At 56.0% G+C, this 23,734-nt stretch overlaps 1 protein-coding gene and 1 long non-coding RNA gene across 9 annotated transcripts in view; one reads left to right on the top strand and one right to left on the bottom strand.

The window, feature by feature from the left end:
- The window catches only part of GSE1 (Gse1 coiled-coil protein), a 503,637-nt gene that overhangs the window by 74,417 nt on the left and 405,486 nt on the right, over positions 1–23,734 (bottom strand). The gene's annotated exons all lie outside the window — the stretch shown is intronic.
- LOC129527765 (uncharacterized) lies at positions 18,506–23,629 on the top strand. The gene is made up of 3 exons (XR_008672826.2): positions 18,506–18,766; positions 19,940–20,090; positions 21,861–23,629. It is a non-coding gene; the product is annotated as an uncharacterized lncRNA (long non-coding RNA).

Below are 23,734 nucleotides of genomic sequence, written 5' to 3'. Positions count from 1 at the left end.
CAAACCTATGAGAGGCCAACTTCCCTGGACGGTGGGGCTGGGATCTGAACCACGGAGGAGCTTCTTCTAGAACTGCACTCTCTCTTCCTCCAGGCCCGTCTTCTCACTCTCCCTCCCCGCCGCCTCCCAGTGCTCCTGACAAATGTCTTGATTAATAACCTACTGCCTGTCATTAAGATCACAACTGTCACTCGGACAATCAAGTCCCAGTTGCCTTTATCACTCGCGGGCTCGACAAGCGATGGACGTAGACAGAGGAGACCCTGGTGTCCAGGGCAGCTCCGCCCTCACCCACCACAGGACAGGCGGGCCCTGGGGACGCGGGGTCAAGACCTGGGGCTCAGCTCCCTAGCTCAGGACGGCTGCAAGGAACCCTCTGCTCCGGCTCTTGTTGTGTTTATGTCTTTATAATTTGGTCTCACAAAAATTAAAATAATCAAAAAGGAAAGGTTAGATGGACAAAGTTGTTTTCATCGCGCGAAGTTCCTGGTGTGGAGATTTTTAGTCAGCTGCCTGTGGCCCTTCTGGGTGTCTGCCGGCCCCGCGCTGAAGGTGAGCGTGGAGGCAGTGGGTCCCCAGGTCACCCCCCACCTTGATTTCTACCTGACTGCCTCAGCTCTGCCTCTTGCCAGAGAGCCTCTTCCCGCCTGGCCTTCCTCTGGCCTGTCTTTGAGCTCCCATCCTGAAAGGCCTCCTCCCCACCAGCCTGGCCCCTGCAATCCCTCCCAGTGCCGGTAAAGTTGCTCCCACGTTCCGTTCCCTGACTGCCGTGGGCCTGGCAGACACCCATGGCTGCCCCACCCCTGCTGCCTCCTCTCCTGGGGCTGCTCCCCTCCCACCCCTCGGACGGCACCTCTCCCTCAGCCTGCCTCTGGGGTCTATTTCCCCTCCGAGACTCCCTCCTGGCCCTCAGGACTGCACTAGGGGCGTCTGGAAGCGTCTCACAGTCTCTCTAGACTCGCCCAGCCCCACCACCCTTCCCTAGGCCTGCTGTATCCTCCCCCAGCACAGCCCCATCTCCTTTATTCAAACCCTGACCTCTTCCTTCAAGCCCTGGCTTAAAATTCTGCCTCCTCCAGGGAGTCCTCCTGGATGGCAGCTCTAACCCCCCACTGGTGGAAGCCGACCTTCCCTCCTCCCACCGAGGGGTTGCTTTGGCATTCTCACTTTCTTCCAGGCGCTCACTGAGCTGAGCTGTTGGAGAGGAGACTGAGCTAAATGAAATCAAGAAGCCCCTAGGAGGACACAAACCCTCATCAGCGCCAAACAGCCCTCCTGTCCCCAAAATAAACCCAGCCAAAAAAGGATGCGGGAACCTCCTGCAGGATCCGCACCATGCCGTCTTGTCCTGGATTGCTGAGTGCCTTTCCCCAGTTGACAAGGATGGGTTTATTTCATCAGCCCTCAGAGTCCCTACATCTGTGATGCTACGCCAGCCCCTCCCCTCTTCATAGCTGGAGTGTTTTGCAAAGAGCCACCAGGAAAACAAATGCTGGGTTTTTGGGGTGTGTGTGTGTGTGTGTGTGTTTTAACAAGGCTCCCAAATGATCTTAAGACACACACACCACAGCCTTCTTAGCCACAGCCAGCCACTGCCTCTCAACACCAGCCTCTCACCAGGAGTTCAGACACTCTCCTCTCCCACGAAAGACAGCGGTCCTCGAGAGAGCCCTCAGCCTGGCCTTCCCCATCAGGCCTGGGTGACATCTTCCCAGCCCCTCCCCTTGGCCCACATGGAGGCATCGAGGAGGCCCAGCCCCCACCTGCCCGGCCATTTGGGCACAGGGTGATCACAGCCCGGCTCAGAAGTTCTATTCCTGGCTCAGCCAGCAAATTGCTTTGTGACCTTGGGAAAGTCCCCACACCGCTCAGACCCCACCTGTGAGTGTTCCCGTGAATAACCCAAGGTGGCACCTTAAAAGCAGGCTCAGCTCAAAGAAGCCACGTGGATGGAGCGGGCCTGGAAGAGGAAGGACCCCGTGTCTCTCTGGCTGCAATGCATAGAGAATACCCGCAGCCGCCCTCGGAGGCCACAGAGACCCAGAGGGGTAGCCAGGCACGGCTTCAAGGGGCTCACACAGGAGGGACCTTGCCAGGTCCCCGTCACAGGGAGGACAGCTGCCGCCCTCCCATTTTAGAGAGGAAAAGTCTCAGAGCCTTGCCCATGACTGGGGTGACAGCCTCATCTGTCTTCCAGGTGGCAAGTCTCTGTTGCCCAGGCTGGCAGTGGTATGATCATAGCTCACTGCAGCCTCTAACTCCTGGGCTCAAGTAATCCTCCTGCCTCAGCTTCTCAAGTAGCTGGGGCGACACACACACCACTGTGTCCAGCCAGGTTCAGGGATCTTAAGAGGGAGAGAAGGAGAAAGAGAAAGGAAGAGAGGGTAGGGCCTGTGATAAATGTCTCTTCCATCTCCTCCAACTGCCTCAGCCCATTTCTGGCAATTCTTCAGGTCCAGAGAAGGCCACAGAGGTGAGATGCAAGAGGCTTGTGATCACAGGTGGCCAGGGAAGCACGCGGCCAGGAAGCCAGATCCCAAGATGCACCCCACTGCCACTTCCGTTGACTCACGATCCCCAAACTTCACTCTGCACAAGAACCAGCTGGTCCCGTGTCACCACCCTCACCTCCCTCACCCACATTCCAGATTGGGGGCAGGTCCAGGGTGGAGCCCAGGAATCAGTATTGTCCACAGGTAGCCCCTGTCCCGGCTCTAAGGGGATACTCTGCCGCTCAGCCCTGGAGAACCACCCCATGACACCAGCTCACCTTGTCATCTGACCTGTGGCGTGATCCTCTTTTAAAAATTAATTGTAATTTATTTCTTCTCCCCCGCCTCTCTCTCCAAAAGAATCTGAAGCAGCATCACCAACCTCTGATATCGAGACGTGTTTATTATTTTTATGGTTTCTCCAGGAAGCGCCGGGTAACTCAAAGGGGAATTTTATTCAGAGAGAATTGGGTCCCCAGTGTAAGTCAACATTATTCATTTAACAACTTCTATCGGCGCACGAAGATGTGAGTGGGCCTTACCCGAAGACGTCTCCTGCGGTTACTGGAAGATTTAATTCACAACATCCAAGAAAAATAATTGAGGGGGAGTAGGAGAGAGGAGGGTATGGAGCAGGGCCTGTGGCTTGGCAGTTTCTTGTGCCAACCACTGCCCCGATGCTCCAATCACCGCCTGTGGGCTTTGTCATTGATCACAGACCACAGGTCCCTGCTCCAGCAAACAAGGGGCCATGTCCTCATCCAGAGGCTGCAGAACGGACGAGGGGGCCGCACCACAAAGCCCATCTGGACAGAACTTTTGGAAGAGGTGACAGCCAAGGTCCGAGCAGCCAAGCCAGCCCTCCCAGCACTCAATGGTTGCGGGATGCAAACCCTTGCCCATGCCTACTTGGGAGGCCCACGTGGCCTGCAGCCCCTCTTGGCCTGCCTGCCCAGAAGGCATCTTCCCTTGCCTTTGCTGCAATGCTCCTTGGTGGCTGAGGGAGCCTGGGGTCCAGGCACTAGGGATTAGAAGTTCCTGCTCATCTATTTGGAGTGCTGGTGCTTTCTTAAGCATATTCGTTGTAAAGTACACTGGCAATCTCTGAAAGATCAAAGTTGGTTTCTAATATGCATCGTTTGGAGGCAGGATACCACACACGGAGGGCCAGACACATGGCTCTGTGACGGGGCTGGGCATTCTCCTGAAAGCTGATGCCCACAGACAGGGTTCACCGAGGCACAGGGACCGGCTCTCGTGGGCAGCCCACCCGAACTGCCCTGCGCAGCTGGGTGCTGGCAAACCCAGGCACAGCACATGGGGTCCCAAAGAGCAGGAGCCAGCTGCAAAGAACCTTCTGGGCCCTCTTGTCCAGCCCAGCCCTCCTCTGCTGAGAGATGAGAAAGTGAAAAAAAAACAACCAAACCTCAGGCCTGGGAGAGAAAGAGAGAAAAACGCCGTTGCCTGCACACTGATTTTTGCAGATGGGATACACCTTCTCCCTGAAACAGTCCAGGGTCAGGTTCCGAGGAATCGCTTCTTCAGTGCACCAGTCATTTTGGTATTTTATGTTCCATTTTCCACTCTCCTCTCTACCATTCCACAAGAAGCAGGACACCCTTCTGAATACCGTGAGGGCCGATCTCTACCCGTAAGAAAGGTTAAGCACCTGAACCCAAGTCACACAGCAGCAGAGAAGATCAAAATTCAAATCAGATTCCCAGCTCATTCTCCTACAGAGCGAATGCAAAAAGATCTAACCTGAGACCAGTAATGGCTGAGGCTGGCCCATCTTTTAGTTACTGAAGAATCCAGCCAGGCGCAGTGGATCATGCCTGTAATCCCAGTACTTTGGGAGGCCAAGGCAGGCAGAACACTTGAGCCCAAGAGTTTGAGACCAGTCTAGGCAACATGGCGAAACCCCATCTCTACAAAAAAATACAAAAATCTGCCAGGTGTGGCGGTGCATGCCTGTAGTCCTAGCTACTGGGGAGGCTGAGGTGGGAGGATTGCTTGAGGCCAGGAGGTTGAGGCTGCAGTGAACTATGATCGCACTACTGCACTCCAGCCTGGGGAACAGAATGAGATCCTGTCCCTCAAAACAAATTAATTAAATTTAATTTAAAAAGAGAATCTGTGTGAGTAAACTTGTAGAATACTGCTCTCTGATAGAACTTTCTTCTTCTTTTTTTTTTTCTGAGACAGAGTCTCACTCTGTTGCCCAGGCTGGAGTGCAGTGGGACGATCTCAGCTCACTGCAACCTCTGTCTCCTGGGTTCAAAGCAATTCTCCTGGCTGGGCACGGTGGCTCACGCCATTAATGCCAGCACTTTGGGAGGCCAAGGCAGGCAGATCACCTGAGGTCAGGAGTTCGAGACCAGCCTGGCCAACATGGCGAAACCCCTTCTCTACTGCAAATGCAAAAATTAGCCGGGCATGGTGGCGGGCGCCTGGAATCCCAGCTACTTGGGAGGCTGAGGCAGGGAGAATTGCTTGAACCCAGGAGGTGGAGGTTGCAGTGAGCCAAGGTCATGCCACTGTACTCCAGCCTGGGTGACAGAGCGAGAGTTCATCTCAAAAACAAACAAACAAACAAAAAACAACTACAAAGCCATTCTTCTGCCTCAGCCTCCCAAGTAGCTGGGATTACAGGTGTGTGCCGCCACGCCCAGATAATTTTTGTATTTTTAGTAGAGACAGGGTTTTGCCACATTGGCCAGGCTGATCTCGAAGTCCTGCCTTCAAGCGATCTGCCCGCCTTGGCCTCCCAAAGTGCTGGGATTACAACTGTGCGCTACCGTGCCTGGCTGAACTTTCCATGATGAAGAGAACGTTGTCCATCTGAACTGTCCAGTACTGGCACACATGGCCTCTAAGCACTTGAAATGTGGCCAGTGTGACAAAGGAACTGAATTCTAGATTTTATTTCATTAATTTAAAATTTTAAAATTAAGCATAAATAGTGGCTACTGTATTGGGCAGCATAATGTTAGAATACAGAAACAACTTAAATTTTCTGAGCCAACGTTTATGATATTTGCTCTGTGAGGTCTATGTGGGCTTATGGAGAAAACAAGGTGGGCCACCTGAAGGCAGAATCTTCCTGGGAGGATTCCAGAACACACGAGCACACACATGATGAACACAGTGAGCCAGGTGCCCGGCTGCTGTCACGGGAGTCTCTCTGAAAGCTTCAGTCTAGAAACATCACAGAAGTCTGAGAACACTGCTCCTCCCCGGGGAACTATCTTGAGGCTTCATTTCCCAAGTCAGTGATGGGGTCTGCAGCTCAGGTGGGCCAGGCCCCCTCCCCTCACATTAGGCGGACCATCATGCTGATGTGAGAAGAGCAGATGCATCCGTCCTTCGAGCTGCGACGCAGCAGTGGGTGAGGCAGCCACGTCTCTGCCAGAGAAAAGATCCCACCTTTAGACCAAATATAGGGACTACGGATAGACAGTGGATGAGTGCATGGGTTGAGGGACGGATGGGTTCAGGGGTGGACGGAGGAATGGGTGGTGGGTGGAGGAATGGGTGGGTGGGTAGATGGATGGGTGGGCGGATGGAAGAATGGGTGGGCGGATGGAGGAATGAGTGGGTGGATAGAGGAATGGGTGGGAGGGCGGAGGAATGGGTGGGTGGGTGGATCGGTGGGCAGATGGAAGAATGGGTGGGTGGATGGAGGAATGGGTGGGTGGACAGATAGAAAAGTGGGTGGGTGGATGGATGTGTGGGTAGATGGAAGAGTGAGTGGGTGGGTGGGTGTAGGAATGGATGGATAGAGGGATGGATGGATAGATGGTTGGGTGGATGAGTGAATGGCTGGGTGTGGGGATAGAGAGAGGAACAGGTGCATGAATGAATGGGTGGGTGAGTGGATGGGAGGAAGGAAGGAAGGGAGGGAGGGAGGGAAATAGATGAAAGGTAGATGGGTAGATGATGGATGGAGGAATGTTAAAACACAGAAAAGATCTGGCATTACAAAGCCCCAACCACATGGAACGTGTCCTAGAGGCTTCTCAACAGGCATCAGAGGGTTTTCAGGAAGGAACATACTAGTGTTTCCTGATCAACAAGACCATGAGGACTCTGAGCCAGCTATCTGCCCTGAGGGGTTCTCAGCCAGGAGGCACAACCCTCTCCACCAGCCTAAGTCTCTAAGTCTCCGCAGAGGGGCCTTGGGCATTCAGGCTGCGTCTGTCAAACTGAAAAGGAGAAGCTGGGCCCCCAAAGAGAAAGGATGCAGAGAAAGGATGCTTCCCGAGTTTCTCCAGAGGAAAATGCTAGAAGACCCCAGGTAATAAAGACCCCCGGGGCAGCGTGTGAGGCCTGGGCAGGGCTTCCAGAACGCAGTCTGGAGGGGATGCAGGGGCCAGAGAGCAGGACCATGTGCTGGTCTGTACTCGAGAGAGACAGGAATGTCCCAGCCTGTGCGGGCCCCAGAGAACCTGCCGGTCTGCACTCAACAGAGACAGGAACGTCCTGGCCTGTGCAGGCCCCAGAGAACCTGCCCTTCCTTACCGCCCCTCTGCCTGTTCCCCTGGCCCCCTGGTTTCTTTCCAAGGCTCCTCATTCCTGGGCCCTTCCCATGGCACTGGTACCTCTTCCTTCAGCATGTTCAGCACAGCCTTGTGGGCCTCCAATGATGCCCAAGGCGAGCGGCGCTGGCGCCCTCCCCGGGAGCGGGCATGACCAGCAGTCACGCACTCACCAGCCAGACACTGCGCATGTGTTTCATGCAGGTGTCACTCGACAGACTTTATCCACATTCTGTCCTTTGATCCTCCTAACAGGCCCAGAAGGCAGGGACAATAACGACTCCTGTGTTAAAGAGGAAGAAACCTGCTCTGAGAGGCTGAGAAACTTGCTCACATCACACAGCGGCCATCTGACCCACGGAGACCAAGTTCGAACCTGCACTCTGATGTAGGAAGAGGCTCCACGGGCGTTTGCTGAATGAATGAATGTGTGCGTGTATGCGTGAGGGAGCGAGTGAAGGAAGGACAATTTGAAACCGTTCCTGGAGTCTAGGAGCTAAGAGCTTGCTGGAAGGACAGCATGAAAGGCAGGCCAGCAGCCCCAAGGAAGGCCCTGGCCAGGCGACCGTCCAGCAAGGGAGCCACAATTCCCCTGGAGACTCAGGGCTCACAGATGGGGCCTGGGGCATGGAAAATAAAGGAGGCTTCAGCGGAGAGCAGATGGAGAAGCTGACCGCGGCGGGGCAGGGAGGTCTGGCGGTTCCAACCCCTGCCCGCCTGTCCCCTCCAGCCCCCCCCACCCCCCAGGGATCGGGCCCAGGCCCTCCACAGCAGGCCTCCTGCCCTGGCCCATCAGGGCCACCGACAACCGGCAGGCAGGCCAGGCCTTGGGCAGCCCTGGCTGGTCCCCCTCCTCCTCCAGGCCCCTTTCCTCCCTCCCTTTTCTGCAAAGAAGTCAAATTTGCCACTCTGATGCATTAACCAAGCCGGGTAATGAATGGCGAGTGTGTGGTGCGCCCGCTTGGAGAGAGAGAAGCGCAGGCCAGGCGCGGACCCCAGCAACCGGGCAATTTTCCAGGCTCTGCTTCCGAGCCCCTCCATTCAGCCCCCTCCGGCCCCCCCAGAAGAGAGAAGCAGCATGCTCTGTCATCAGAACCGCATTGTTCTGGCCAGAAGAAAAAACGGGTCCAGCAGATGGCAGGTGTAACAAAAGCAGCTTGCTGTGGCCAAACCAATTATTTATCTAATTATGATTTACCACTTAACCACATGATCTTTCTGCAGAGTTGTGGGCAATTAAAACCAGGGTGACTGTGTGGATTATGCAAATGGGCTGGAGCCCAGCGAATAAAATTGGAGATTAGACATTCACACAGGCAGGCGCTAGCACAGGGCAGCCCCGGTGGGGGGGACTGAGGGGCTGGGAGGGAGGGGAGGCTAAGGGGCGGGCTGGGGAGGGCCAGGGGGTCAGGACGTGGAAGCAGGAAGGAGAAGGAGAAGCAAGGGAAGGGGAGGGGAGGACGGGAGAAGGCAGTGGGAACTGCATCCTCCCTCAAGTCCCCAGGCTGCCCCTGAATGATGACATCAGGCCCCTGGGAGAGGGAAATCAAGGCAGCTGACCTGACCAGCCCTGCAGAGAGCCAGCCTTGCCAGGCCCTGGAGGGGAGGCACTCCTGTGGCCTCCAGAGCTTGTGCTGGGCCCCATGGAGCCAGGGCACTCTCTGCTGTGGAGGGGAGGGGCGGGGTGGGGCAAGCTGGCCCCCTCCCTCCAGCTGGCTGCCCCACAGTGAGAGCTGGCCTGTGGGACCAGGTTTGTTAGGTAGGTGGCAGCCACCACAATGACCCACTCGATAGACCAGGATGCCCACGGTTGCCCCCAGCTCTGTGACTGACCCAGCAGCTGTGTGACCCCAGCCAGTTTGCTTGTGGTCTCTGGGCTCAGTTTCCAAACAAAAGGACTAGAGAGGATGATTCCTTCACTTCCCTGCAGCTTTAAAAGATGGGGTGACACTCTCCAATAGCCAAATGCAATCCAGGTCTCCCAGAGCTGGCTGAACAGAGGTGGCGGGGCCTGGAGAGAGAGGCAGCCATGAGGGAGTCCAGGCACCCTCGCCTAGAGCTGGTCTCCTGCACCCAGAGCGCCCCCACCCACACTGCTCCAAATGCTTAGGGTGACTCACCCAGTCAAGCCTTCCAAAAGGTCTGTAAGGGGTGCCGTCATCATCCCTATTGACTGAGGCACAGAGAGGTTCAGTAACTTGCCAAAGGTCACACAGCTTGTAAAGGGCAGAGCAGGAACTGTCACGCATTTGTGCCTTCAACTCAGGCTCCCCTGAAATGCCAAGCTCTGGGTGGAAGTTAAACATAAAAACCAATGTAACCAAGGCCCCCATCCTTGAGGGGCTGCATTCTGCTGGAGAGAAATTTCTGGATCTGCCGTGTGTTTAAGCAGAGGAAGGGGCCACGGGTAGAAATGCTCCTCCCACCCCACCCCTGCAAGTGCCCAGGCAAAACCCTCCCAGACACGTGTGAAGGCCTCTGTGACTTGGAAACAGGGTCAGTGAAGAAAATATGCACAGGCCGGACACAGTGGTTCACGCCTGTAATCCCAGCAGTTTGGGAGGCCAAGGTGGGTGGATCACTTGAGGTCAGGAGTTTGAGACCAACTTGGGCAACATGCAGAAACCCTGTCTCTACAAAAAATACAAAAATTAGCTGGGCATGGTGGTCCCAGCTACTTGGGAGGCTGAGACAGGAGGATCACTTGAACCCAGGAAGTGGAAGTTGCAGTGAGCCAACATCATGCCACGGCACTCCAGCCTGGGCAACAGAGAGAGACTCCGTCTCAAAAAAAAAAAAAAAAAAAGACGAAGAAGAAAAGAAAAGAAAAAAAGAAAAAGAAAAATCTGCACAGAAAAGCTCCTCCTCACACGGAGCTCTTCCCACTAGCTCTGTACTGACGGGGGCCGGGGTGGGGGTGCCCCTGGCCGCAGGTGCTACTTAGCCTTAAACTGACATGAATTAAAATTAAATACAACGAGTGCATCCGATCCTCATTGCTCCAGCCACATTCTGAGCACTCCATAGCCACATGTGGCTGGAGGCTTCCGATTTGGGCATCGCGGATCTAGAACATTCCATCAGTGTAGAATGTTCCAGCAGACAGCGCTGCTCTGGAAAGTCAGCTCCAGGAACACGGGATTTTTGTCTTTTGTTGGTGATGAATTCCTAGCACCCAGAACCGTCCCTGGCTGTCCATTTATGGAATGAATGAAGAAATGAAACGCCTTTTCTACAAAGAACAACAGTTGATTTCGAAAAGGAGCCAGCGGAGTCCCGGTGAGGTCCGGACCCTGAGTGGCTGGTCTGCCTGCAGCCAGGAGCCCCCAGCACCCCCAGCCCATGCCCATCTCAGGGTCAGAGGGGAGGCTGGTCTTGCCACGGGGGCCACTGCCGACAGCCAGGTGACTGCCTCCAGGACCCCTCCCCAGCACCGCTGAGCCAGCAAGGCTGTGAGGAGCAAAAGGTTGGCTGTTTGCAAAGAACCAGTTCCCACCAAGGCTCCATCTGCATTTGGGAGTCGGGAGAAAAGTTAGAGCCACTGGGCTCCCAAATCTCCCTTCTCTTGGCCCAAACTAACCAGCCTCATCTCCCCACTTTCTGAGTTGGGGCCCTCAGTTCTAATGCAGGCTGGGGGTGACAGGGTAGCAACTGGAGGGGAAACTAGAGTTAAACAATTAAACTCCTGGGTACCTCCAGGGGCCCTGGAAATAAACCAGGAGGGCCCGATAGAGGCCCCTACACCTCAACCCCAGGGTCAGGCGCTGTTCTCTGGATCCGATGAAAGCCGTGGACTTTCTGCTAGGACTACAGGGAAGGACCCCAATTTTGCCACCAATGTCAGGGGGTCTGTAAGTCCTGATGGCCTCTGCCCTAGCATCTCTTCCCACACGAACAAGAGTAAGGAGGAAAGGGCAGGGTGGCCCTCGGGACACAGGCACCTCAAATGCCCTGTGCCCTGCTCCCCAGGAGGGCACACAGCTGTGGGCTGTCCCTGGTCCAGCTCCGAGAGCACATCTGGTCCCCCCCACCGCATGTCAGCACCGAGTGCGGCCCAAGCTTCATCCCAGGGATTCTCCGCTAGCCCTGGGGAAAACAGGGTTCCCATTTTACAGGACGGAAAAGAGGGGTCCCAAGAGGCAGAGTGAGCTGCGGAGGGTCACAGAGCCAAACGGTGGTGCAGCGTGGCCGGGTGGGAGCCCAACACCCACTTCTCCCACAAAGGGCCCGCCACACATGCTCCACACACACTCCATCCCTCCCACACGCACACGCTCTCTCACACACATTCACATATCACACATGCTCACACACGCTCACACACATTCACACACAGACCCACGCATTCACACATGCACACAATGTCACACACCGTCAATCACACATGTTCATACTCATTCACACGCAGGCCCAGTCACACACGCAATGTCACACATGCTCACACAAACACACTCATTCACACACGGGCCCATGCGTTCACACATGCACAAGATGTCACACACGCTCACACATGCTCACACTCATTCACACGCGGGCCCAGTCACACACGCAATGTCACACATGCTCAATCACACACACAGTCATTCACACACAGGCCCATGCGTTGACACATGCACAAGATGTCACACACGCTCACACAATCACACATGCTCACACTCATTCACACACGGGCCCACGTGTTCATACATGCAATGTCACACATGTTCACACAATCTCACACACTCACACTCATTCACAAGCGGGCCCATGTGTTAATCACACACACATTCACACATGGGCCCATGCGTTCACACACAGTCACACATGTTCACACAAGTTCACACTCATTCACACGCGGGCCCACACGTTCACACATGCGCACAAGGTCACACATGTTCACACAATCACACACATTCACATTCAGTGACATACACAATGTCACACACATTCACTCACGCTCACAATCACAGGGTCACGATCACACACGTTCAATTGCACAAATGTTCAATCACACGCCTCACACACACCTTCACAGATACATTCATAAACACACACGTTCACACATTCACACTCACGTCTCACATGTTCATTCACACAGATCACACAGTCTCACATTCACACATGCATTCACACACCACACGATCACTCTCACATTCACACACACAATGTCACACACGTTCACATCCATGCTCACTCAGGTTCACATCACACACATTCAATCATTCACACACAATGGCTCCGTCACATGTTCACAATATCTCACACATGTTCACACACATTCACACATATTCACACTCACATTCACACACACCTCACACATATTCACACATTCAGTGTCACACAAGTTCACACGTTCAGTCATCCACATTCACACAGTGTCACATTCACACGTTCACACACACACCTCACATTCACATTCCATACACAGCCATCCATTTGCACACGTCACACATACACATTCACTGACATTCACACATATTCGCATGCACACACACTCTGGGTCACCCATGCTCAGGCACGATGCTTCAGAAATGTTATTCACTTGGAGAGTTGGTAAACAAATACCAGGGACCCCCCGCCCCACCTTCCAGAGATGCCAGGGAAACTCAACCCGCCAGGTTCCCGCCATGGCTCCTCTGGAGTTCTTCCAAAAGTGCCCAGGCTCCACCCGTGCCGTGTCAAAGCTCCCACCCAGCCCAGGCCCTGCCCACCCAGCATCCAGGCTCTGCCCAGCGTCCAGGGCTCTCAGGTCCACAGCCCTCTCCACCTGTGTGCACAGCTGAGAAACAGGGCCCTGCCCGACCTAGAAGCCACCCACAAACCCTCCCCACCCCAGCAGGTGCTCAGGTGGCATCCTGGGTCTCCCATGCCCCAGGCAGGAGGTCTGGGGTGCGGAGTGGTCACCAACGTTCCTTTCAGCTCCTGCTAGGAAGCGGGTGGGGGTGGGGCCTGAAAAGTCCCCAGCTGGGCAGAGAGGAGGGAGGGAGGGGAGAGGCGGGTACACGGGGATCCCGGGAAGGGGAGGATTTGGGGGCCTGGAAGTCAGGACAGCCCATGGCCCTCCTGGCATGCAGGAGTGTACCCCACCCGCAGATGTGTGTGTGAGTATATGTGTGAACATGTGTTAGTGTGAACGTGTGTGTGAATATGTGTCAGTGTGAACATGTGAAAGTCCCTGGGGGGACTCTCATTCCCCCAGAGCTGTGCGCACAGCTGCCCCCCAGGGCAGCAGGTACAGAGGCCGAGGGCCATTCGGGAGGCAGCAGGCCTCGGGTGCTTATCTGGGCTGTCCTCAGCCCTCCAGCCTCCCCAGGCCCCCTGACAAAGGCCCTCCTCCCTCCAGGAAAGTGCTCCTTGTTAATAACGGCCACGGCAGATTTCGCCGCCTGCCCGAGTTGATAGGAGATTTATGCAGCCCGCCAAGTCGAGAAATACAGAAATATTCCTGATAATACTTCTTGTCCCAGCAAAGGTCACAGACAGGGCCTATCAATCCCGAGAAATAAAGAAGCCCCCGGTTTTGCTTGTTCTCTGGCGAGGCAGGAGAAGAGCCCTTTCTCTAATCGCCTCATTTGGAGCACTGGCCGGGGTTGTATGTCATCCGAATTACAGATTCAGCGTTAATTGACCAGATGTGGGGGGCTCTTTCAGCGCCCTTGAGGATCATAAAGCCGTTCCCACACTGGTAATTAGCAGCCTAGCAGGCCCAGGCTGGGACACGGGCCCCCCAAGGCCCGCAGCGGGGAAGGGGGGGCCAGTCAGCCAGTGAGCATGTGCTGCCTCTCTCAAGGCCCAGGGACCCCCTCAAGAGCGGCCAGGCTGGTGGCCGATGCCATGTAGGGAATGCAGTGTTCTGGGAAGCTGGTGGCAGCCAGCAGTGGGTGCATTCCTTGGCTGACCCTGCCCTCCAAGTGGGGAATCGAGCGAGATGCAAGAGGCCAGCTGGGGAGGGGGGCTCACCCCAGTGAAGTGAAGCTGGCAAGGACAGCGTCGCCCACCACCAAAGGGGTGGGTGCAGCAGTGAATCCCCTGGCCTCTGGAAAGAGGAGGACGAAGAGACACTGCATCCCCTGTAGAGAGGCGGGGGACGGTGACAGCCAGGTGACCAATTACAATGACCGAGGGCATCCACAGGGGTGACATTTACATTTAACAACCAGCCCGGCAAGGCAGGGGCTGAAGCAAGGTGGTGCCTGCCTGTCCTGCAAAACCTTAACTCTTTCACCGTCCAGACACAGGAAGGGCTGGGGGAGGGGGCCCAAGGGTCCGGGAAGGCTTGGGGGTAGGGCGAGGAACAGCCTCTTTGCCAACCAGCACGAAAGTCCTGTAACATTTTATCCACCAACCCAGACTAAGTATCCCAGCCCTCTAGCACTGGCTCCCTGAGGAACAGCTGGGGCAGGAGAGGGTTCTCGGTGGCAGAACCTTCCTGGGGATCCTTGCAACCCATACTCCAGCCTCTGCTCAGTGATGGGGCAAAACCAACAGGGGGCCTGGGCTGAGCTGAGAAGCCCCCACCTCGCCCAGGATCGTACCTCGGTGTACCTAGGCCGAAGGTGTGAAGCCCCCGCTGTGTCCTCAGGAGCCCAGCAGGTGCACGGTGTCCCTCACCCTCCCCCTCTGAAGCCTGACCACCCACAGCCTCACATGCACACCGCCGTGATCAGTTCTGCTGTGATGTGTTTTATGAACATGCAGATGGTACGGCCAGGGCCGGGGGAAGGTTTTACCTTGGGATAAGAAATTAACACTGGCTAATAGCAAATTTACTGCATGTATTTTCATTTTCCTAATACCAGCACCATCTGCTAGCAATTGGGGCTCCACATTGCCGTTTCCCCCTTTATTTCTCCCGTCCGCTCTTTCCTGTTTTCATCTTCCATGGCCGGGCCCTCCAGACCATGGGGTCTGGTCTGGGGGTGGGGGTTTCATCCTCAGACCAGAGCGCCCACACTGGGACCAGCACCCTGTACCCTCCCGCCAGAGGCTGAGGCCCATCCTACTATTGTCTCCTCCAGGCTACAAGAGATGGAGGTGCCCCCACCACACACACAATTCTGCATCTTAGAGGGGTGATGTGAGCCTAGCAAGGAACAGCCTGTAACCAACCCTCACTCTCAACCACGGTAGTGCAATCAAAACAGCTCCATCCAGCCCCCTGGCAGCTGCGGGCACTTACTCCTCTCGCGCTGCATGCTGGAATTATTTAAAATAAGAAAGTTAGCTACTGTGCCTTCTGCACTGAGCTCGCTTGAGCTGGGGGAGTAGGGAGGGGCTGCCAGGGGGCCTGGGGGCACGGAGGAGAGCCGACCGGCTCCGGGGTTTCCTGCAGCCCAGGAGAATGAGGCCCTCCATGCCGGGGCTGTGGACGGGGATCTCACACGGCTGCTCTCAGAGGTGGGAGGGGTGATACTTTCCACATGGGAAGCCACGGAGCACGGCAGTCGGGGGGGCGCGGGGGCCGGCGTCGGGCCCGTGAGCACGTTGTAGGAGCAGCTGCGACTCTTGGCCATGCGGCCTGGCAGTGGGACAGCTGGTGTGGCCCGGCTCCCGGGAGGGACTGGATCCATCCTGGGAGCCCCTGGAAGAACAAACATACCAGGGCCGACCGATGATGACGCTCATGAAACAGCCTTCGGGCTGAGCCCATGGGAAGGCGAGATCAGAGAGATGGGGCTGGAGGAGAGGGGCTGTCCCTCCCGGCACTCGGGAACCTCACGGACAAAGGCATCCAGGCCAGGGCTCCGCCGTCCGAGGCAACACCTATGTCATGGGCTAAACTGTGTCCCCCAAATTCTTACGCTGAAGTCCTAACCCCCAGTGCCACAAAATGTGCCCTTATGAGGAAATTGCAGATGTAATTAATTAGTTCAGATGAGGTCACACTGGGGTAGGGTGGGCCTGAACCCACTGACTGGAGTCCTTCTAACAAGGGGAAATCTGGACACAGAGACAGATGCAGATAGCAGAATGATGATGCGAAGAGACACAGGGAACGGACGGCCAAGTAGGGGAGAGAGGCCTGCCTGGACAGACCCTTCCCTCCCAGCCCTCAAAGGGAGCCAGCCTTGGGGTGAACCTGCACCTCCCACCAAGATGTAGGCTCTTCTATTACCCCCATTTACAAGTGAGGGAACTGAGGCACAGAGAGGTTGAGTAACTTGCCCAAGGTCACACAGCTAACAATTGTCAGAGGCAGGAAGTGACCCTAGGCAGGCTGGCTCCAAGTCCACACTCCTCACACAGGTCCCAAGTCGCATCCTGCAGCCAAAGGAAGTGTATGTGGATCAGACACTTAAGACACTGGCTGGGAAGCTCTCAGAGTAGGATGATGCTCGTGTCATCGCCGTCAGCTCTATAAACAAGGAAACTGAGGCCCAGAGAAGGGACGGCACTTGCCCATGGCCATGCAGGAAGAGTTCCAGAACCAGGATGGGCCCCTTGGGTCCTGCAGCAGACTGCAATGATGGGAGGGGTCTAGACTTGGGCTGGGACAGGGCAGGAAAGTCTCCCTCCCTCCTCCCCACATGGAGACCCAGCTGGGCAGAAAGACACCCCAAAAGCAACCATGTGCCAAAGCGAGTGTTTGGAGAAACTGTAGGTGACACAGAGGAGAGTCCTGCTGTCCTGGGCGTACTCCATGGGGTCTCATGGCACGGGCCTCCAAGCTCAGGGGTCATGCCTGGGCACCCTGAAAATGCCCTCTCGGCTGCCATACAGAAGAACCACCAAAAAGGGAAGAGAGAAGGAAAGCTCCAGGGCAGGGCTTGGAGCCATCCTGGATGGGCCTCTGGTTCCTGGAGCCCTTGGGGACCAATGGGTAGAAGCCTCTGGACCCCAGGACGCCGGTGACACACAGCAGGGCAGGCAGGGCTGCGGCAGGGGTTCCTGCAGGCCAGCACGTTTATATTGTCCCATCCTCTGTGGCCTCGCCAGAGACAACAGCAGGTGGAAAGTGGCAAACGGCTCAGCAGCTGATCACGCCTTTTTTTTTCACCTTTTAGAAAATGTCCTCGCAACTTTTCTTTCCCGTCAGTGAAAGCTCCTGTCCCATACGCTGGATTTGGCCTTGGAAGACGAGGTCTTCGGACTTCCCTGGCCATCTCTGGCGCATCCCATCACCGTGACAACCCGGGCCACGTGGCCCCATGGTTTGCCTCCTTGGAGGTTGTGGATGGGGCTGGAGGGGTGGGGGAAGGAGTGCAGGGGGCGAGGGTCTTGGCAGCCTCCACCTTGGCACGCATTTCCATCCTGCAGAGCCGCTCCCACACCCTGCTCAGCCGTGCTGCTCCCACCAACTTTTCCGGCCAGAGGGAAGCCAATGCACGAGATTAGAGGATAAAATTTGATTTGAAAGAATTTTATCGTTCAGCCCAATAATGGTTTTAAATATTAAAAAGGCATAAAACGGAGGGGGAACGGAAAAGCAGTACCAAGTACCAGCCTCAGATGGCTTTCGCCAAATAACACTGCCATCTGAGAAAGAACGCGTGCGGGGAGAGGAAGGGGTGGGGGAAACTGCTCTACCTCCCCGATCCTACTGCTTCGCAGGCGTTCTCAAAGCAGCATCCCGGATCTCCCAAACCTCACGGAGACAGGTAATACATTCATTATTGATGGATCAGTACCCGGAGAGTGTAAATTACTGAAACAAACACGGCATAATTAGGGCATTAGAGGCAGCGTGGAGGGAAGGCGGGGTGTGCTCCGCTTGGCTGTGGCTTTCATCTTTGCAGGTGTTCATCTTGGTGGTAGCCAGCATCCCAGCCTGCCTACCATATGCACATCCCAGCTAGCCAGTTCTCAGCTGGGAGGCCCACTGGGAACTCCCTCCTGCCCAAAAAGAGGGGAGCCAGGGGCCCCGAACCAGCCTGGCATCTTGGGGAACACGCAGAGGGGGAGGAAGCAGGTCTCCAAACAGACAGGGGCCCACGCACCGGCACGCACGCACACAAAGACCCAAGGCCAGTCTGCGGGCTGTGCAGCTGGCGAGCCTGTGTCCCCGTCCCCATGCGTGCCCTCAGGATTTCATGACAAGAATGAAACTGATCAGGCAGCCTCCAGCTCCATAATTAGGGCCAATTGAAGGAGACAAAGAAATCTATGGAGATCACAGTGGGAAGTGGTAGTGATGAACGCTGGCTTTGAAACAGCGTTTTGTACTCACTGGACCATCACTGTCTTTACATAAAAGCTGCCTGCCTCCTTTCCCTCACTCCCCTCCCTGGGAGCAGAGGCCGCCGGGGAGGCAGGCTCCAGACAGCCCCTCCAGCAATTGCCTTTTCTGGGTCAGGCCTCATTTCTCGTGGCACGACAGGAGGAGGACGGGGGGCGGGTGAGGCCTCCTCTTTTGTTTTTTTGTGTTTTGGCAGTGGGTAAAGACAAAAGGCAGGCATGAAAAGCCCCCACTCTCACATGCATCTGAATATGGGGGGGGCTGCAGGAAGGTGACTCACTCACTGGCATGCTGGGAGAGCACAGGGCCCGTGTGTGAGTTTGCGTGCGAATGTGTGAGCATGTGTGAGTTCCTGCGTGTGTGACTACAGGCGTGCATGTGTGTGTGTGTGTGTGTGTGTGTGCGCGTTGGAATGGGGGGGGGGGCGGTCCTGGAAAGGCGGAGAGCCTTGGAATCTGAGGAGTCTGCAGCCCATTCTTGATACTGCTTTACTTTCCAAAAAGTTATGACAACAAAACCACCCTGGGGCCCAGACCTGGAAGCCGTCAGCTATGGAGGACCCTGGAAGCAGGCAGAGAAAGGTGAGTTTGAGGGAACAGGGCCAGGGGCTGCTGGCAGAGCTGCAGGGCACAGGGCACACATGGCCAGGGCTGCCTGGGCAGACAGCTCACTCCCTGGGGATCCTAGAAGGAAACCCCAACTGAGAATCACTGTATGTCCTGCCTATTACCCTTGTAATCGGGGGAACAGGGGTGGAATCAAAGACTGGGCCAGCGTGTCCTACTGTCCCCCAGAATTCCAGCGGGAGACCCCCAGGACACCACCCTCGCAGGAGGGTGTCCTCTGGAGAGCTGGGGGTGTACCCTGCGGGGAGGAATGAGTGGCTCCAGGAAGCCACCCTGGCTGGCATTCCCGAGATTGTGCCAGCCTGCTCAAGCATGCATGTGTGGCTTCCCTCCCCGTGCCCACAGTAATCCTCCGACTTTACAGCAAATTATTAAAACTCACTTATATTTAATCTGCCTTCTGGAATTAATTGAATTTTTACGCTCAGCAAATGCCACAGTTTGTGCTGCCTCCCGATCGCTGGCTCGGAACAGCTAAATGACAAGGCGGCCGACCAACCGCAGGCTGTGCAGACAGGCTCTCGGGGGTGAAAAGGCATTAAGAGGCGAGGGGGGGTTGTGCAGGATGGCCCTGTCCCCACCCCGACGCCCTGAACCGTGGAGAAGAGAAGCTCAATTTATCAACACGGGGAGGACTGAGCTCCAGGCGCCCCAGGCGGCTGCGTAAGGGGGAACTGGGTGTCAGCTCTGGGGATGCCACCAGTGCTGACTGAGGACCACCAGAGGGAGGAGCCACCCAGGAAGCAAGCCAGGCAGGGCTCCTCCCCTCGCCAAGGAGGGTCCTCCCAGGGGATGTCGGGTCCAAGGAAGCTTCGCCCTTTCCCAAGTGACCGGGCTCTGGCCAGTCCCCCAAAAGGCCCCAAGAACACCATTTCCTCTCCCGCACTTAGCATTCCCAGGAACCCAGCACGTGGGGGCTTCCCCATCCCCCATGAACCGCAGCCAGCTTCTGCAGTGGAGTTCCACCCGAAGGCGAAGGGATGGAGGATCCAAGGTCACACTGAATACTGGCACGCTCCCTTCTCGCCGAGACACATTAATCCAGGGGGTGCCGACACCTCGGGGGAGGAGGGGCAATGTTTGCAGAGCCCCGTTAGGGTGCTAAGTGAATCCTCTTACATTTGCCAGGTTTGGAGTTTTCAGTGCGATGACACCAGCGTGCCTGCGGAAGTGGCTGTGTCTCCTCTTGCCTCCTTCCCCACCCAATTCCGCCCCAGGAGCCCAGGGATGGAGGCCCAGGAGACGGATCCCACAAGAGCCAGCACCCACTCCACGCCAGGTAGCTGGCAGTATCTGTCTCTTCAATCTGACTGATCATCCAACTTGGGGTGGGGAGCTTTGAAAAATGTAGACTCCCAGGCCCCACCCCAGATCCTCTGGCTGGGATTTGCTGGGTGGTAGAAACCCAAGGAAATTTGTGTTTTCTAGAACCCCGTAAGATTCGCATGCAGCCAGTGGGGGACAGGAACCTCAGCAGGGGAAGCCGCAGCCCTGGGTGTAGACTCCATCCGCTCGTGCCTGATGCAGCCCTCCTCTCAAGGAAGGGCGAGCTCACTGAAGGGGACAGGTCATAGGTCAGCCCAATTCACCCTGAGCACAGAAATGCACACTGCATTTAGGACGGCCGGATTGCTGGACCAAGCCTGTCTCTCTGTCCCCTGCACACATATGCACATGTGCGTACACAGAGACGCATGCTGAACTTCTACAGAAGAGGAGAGCGGTAGGACCAAGCTCTCCAGGGTCCTGTCTTGGGGTCTCTCCCCACAACTGTGGCATAAACCTCTCTCCAGAAACAGAGGGCCTGATAACCCGTCAGCTCCCCAGAATCCGAATCCTAAAAGGCTCTCCCCCCAGGGTTCGTCCGGCTTCAGCAGAGACCCTTCCCACCCAGGCCGGAGCCCTGCATTCAGTTGCCAGGGACACTGTGCAGTATGGCCCCCAGCAACCTGAAGACATCAAGGTCCCATCCCCCTGCTTCCAAGCTGCCAACTTTCCTCATTTCCTGGGTGGTGGGTAAGGGGCAGGGGGGATGGGGCAGAAAGAGATCCTCCCCCTCTCTTGGGGCTTCCTCCACCAGCCCCCTCCCCACTGAAGCTCCCTTCTGAAGGAGGCTGGAGAGCTGCTGCGGAGAGGGGAGCCCATGTGGGATGCCCTCCCAACACACACAGACTGATCACCTCACCAAATCCTTATTAAAACCATCCCTGTTCAAAGGCAAAATCAGCCAACCACCAGGGTCCCTCTGACCTAATGTCCAGCAGGACAAGAGCTCAATGCCTGGATGTCACCTCCAGGGCCTCAGCAACTGTGCATCTCTGCTCAGGCTGCCAAACAAAACACCCCAGACTTCGTGGCTTAAACACAGAAATTTATTTTCTCATAGTTCTTAAGGCTGGAAGGCCAAGATCAAGGTGCTGGCAGGGTTGATTTCTGTGGAGGGCTCCCTGCTTGGATTGCAGACGGCTGCCTTCTGGCCGAGAGCTCATGTGACGGGGACAGCGCACTCTCTGGGATCTCCTCCTGTGAGGACACTAATCCTAGCAGAGCAGGGGCCCACCCTGAGAACCTCACTTAACCATAACTATTTCCTTAGAGGCTCCATTTCCAAATACAGCCACCCTGAGGGTCGGGGCTTCCACATCTGAATTTGGGGGAGCACAAACATTCAGCCTGTGACAGGGATACCAACAGATGTCAGCCACCACAGCCAGGCCTTGTGACCCAACAGGAGGCTGCAGTGTCCCTGGGCATCGCTGGGGCATGTCTCAAATGGGTCTAAACCCAGTCCCTCTGGCTCAATGGCAGGAAGGAGCCCAGTTCAGTGGGGAGGCAGAGAGCACGCAGCCACCCTCCTTGGCAGGGGTTCGGATGCTGCCCAGCCTTCAGGGCTGGCCGGCTGCCGCCCAAGGCCTCCCGCTTCTCCAGGAAGGGCCCTCCCTTGCTCTCTCCCTCTCTGAACTCACCCCTTCTCCCTCTCCCTACACACTTTTCCACTGTGAGACTGGAACATCATCGGGACAGCCCAGAATGTCCTCTTCCCCTGCAGGAGCTCAGCAAACATCCACAGAGTGAACGTTCCAAGCAACATAGTCCAGGAGCCACGTTCCAGCCATGGGGCCTCTGCGCTGCTGTTCTCTTCACATGGCCTGCCCTTCCCCCAGAAAGAGAGAAGAGGCCCTCTCTGGTTGTCCCATCAAAACTCCGCCCTTCTCTCACCCCCCTCCCAGCTGTATCCCTTCTCTGCAGCCCTAACATGCATTCCACTTTATTTGCCTTGTCTACTGTCTGCCTCCCTAACTACTAAGTCAGCTCCAGCGGCTCCAGGATTTTTGTCTTTTTAGTTTAGCCCTGGTTCCCCAGGGCCTTAGTGACTAGTGTGTAGTGGCTAGCAGCCAGTAGATGCTCAATAACTGCTTGCTGATTGACTGGGGTGAGCTCCCCATCCATGGAGCTATTTCAAGCCAAGCCTAGATGATCTTTCAGGGCTAGTTCTAACCTAAGACTTGGTAGTTCCATGACTCTCTTCCGGGCCCAGACCAAAAAGGAACTTTCAGCAGGAACCCGGGACTGGGATCTGAGATGGGGCTCCTTGGAGGACTCTGACTAGGAAGAGAGACGGGAGGCCGCACCAAAAACACAAGCCCTTCATGGGTCTCCCAGGTGTAGGTCTGGGGAATCCCCCAGGCCCCTCAGGATCGACCCTGCTGGCCCTGGATCTCCAGGACGCGTCCCTCTGACCTGCCTGCCCGGCCTGTGAGTCCCCGGCAGCAACCGCTGCAGACACAGGCTGCCCAGCGCCAGGGCCAGGCCGGATTATCATACATTAAGACATAATTACTCTGCGGAAATTTACAATACAAAGCGCCCTCCCCAAGTTGGCTTCAGAAGGATTCCAAGGATACAAAGACCTGCTGTGTCTGCCACCGACCCAAGCTGGCCCCAGCCAGAATTTCAAAAGAAGTGGGTGGGTTAGTTTTTGGAAAAACCCCATTCTACCCTCCAGGCAGAAGCCCCGCCCCAAAGGTAGAGCCCTCTGATACCCCCAAGCCCCACCCAGAGGGGAGGGTCCCCTCCACCCCGACCAGCGTTGCTCCTAAACCACTCGGGTTCCCCAAAGCCCAGAAGCTCCAAGCTGACACCACCAAGGTCACCCCACTTCTCCCAAGTTCTCTCTTTTTAGACTATTTAGGCCTAAGGGCAGAAAGAACCTTAAATCCCAAGATGCTAGCTTTTGACCTGCAGAGAGGTGTGGCAGCCCACTGACACTGATTAAGCGCCTGCTGTGTGCCTGGTACTGTGTCAGCATCAGGATGCCTCAGAGAACAAGACAAACCAGATCGCTGTGCTGGAGGGAGCTTACAGTCCAGTTGAGGAGACGCAGTAAGATGCTAAAAAAAAAAAAAAAAAATGCACATCAGGTGTGCAGGATGGGTGAGTGACCGGGGTGCACGGTGGCCAGAGAGCCTCAAAGGTGGCATCTGAGCAGAGGCCTGAATGAGCAAGAAAGACTAGCCTGTGCAAAGGCCCTGAGGTGGGGCCATGTGAGGTGAGGGTGAGCGGGGGCAGAGCACAGGAGTGCTGCACAGAATGCTGGCTTTTACTCTCAAGAGGGTTTCCAGCAGGGAAGCTGCCTGATTCAGGGGACACTTGGCCTGCTGTTCTGTTAGATTCCTGCATCTACCACCTCCTGGCCCTGGGATGCTAGGCAAGTCAGTTAGCCCTTTAAGCTTTTGTTCCTCCCTGCAAAATAAAAACAGTAACCACAGCTAACACACACTTGTTGCACAGAACAAGACAGAGAAAATCGGGAAAGGGAGGGCCATGCATGTGAAGGGCGGGGGAGAAGCTCTCTGAGCCTTAGCTGCCCCACATGTGAAATGGGAACCAGCCCCTGCCAACAGAAGGACTAAAGGCCCAGTG

This window comes from Gorilla gorilla, chromosome 18 (assembly GCF_029281585.2).
Source record: "Gorilla gorilla gorilla isolate KB3781 chromosome 18, NHGRI_mGorGor1-v2.1_pri, whole genome shotgun sequence".
Classification (NCBI taxonomy): Eukaryota; Metazoa; Chordata; class Mammalia; order Primates; family Hominidae; genus Gorilla; species Gorilla gorilla.
Note: the sequence above shows the minus strand (reverse complement) of the source record. Positions and strands in the feature narration are given on the sequence as shown.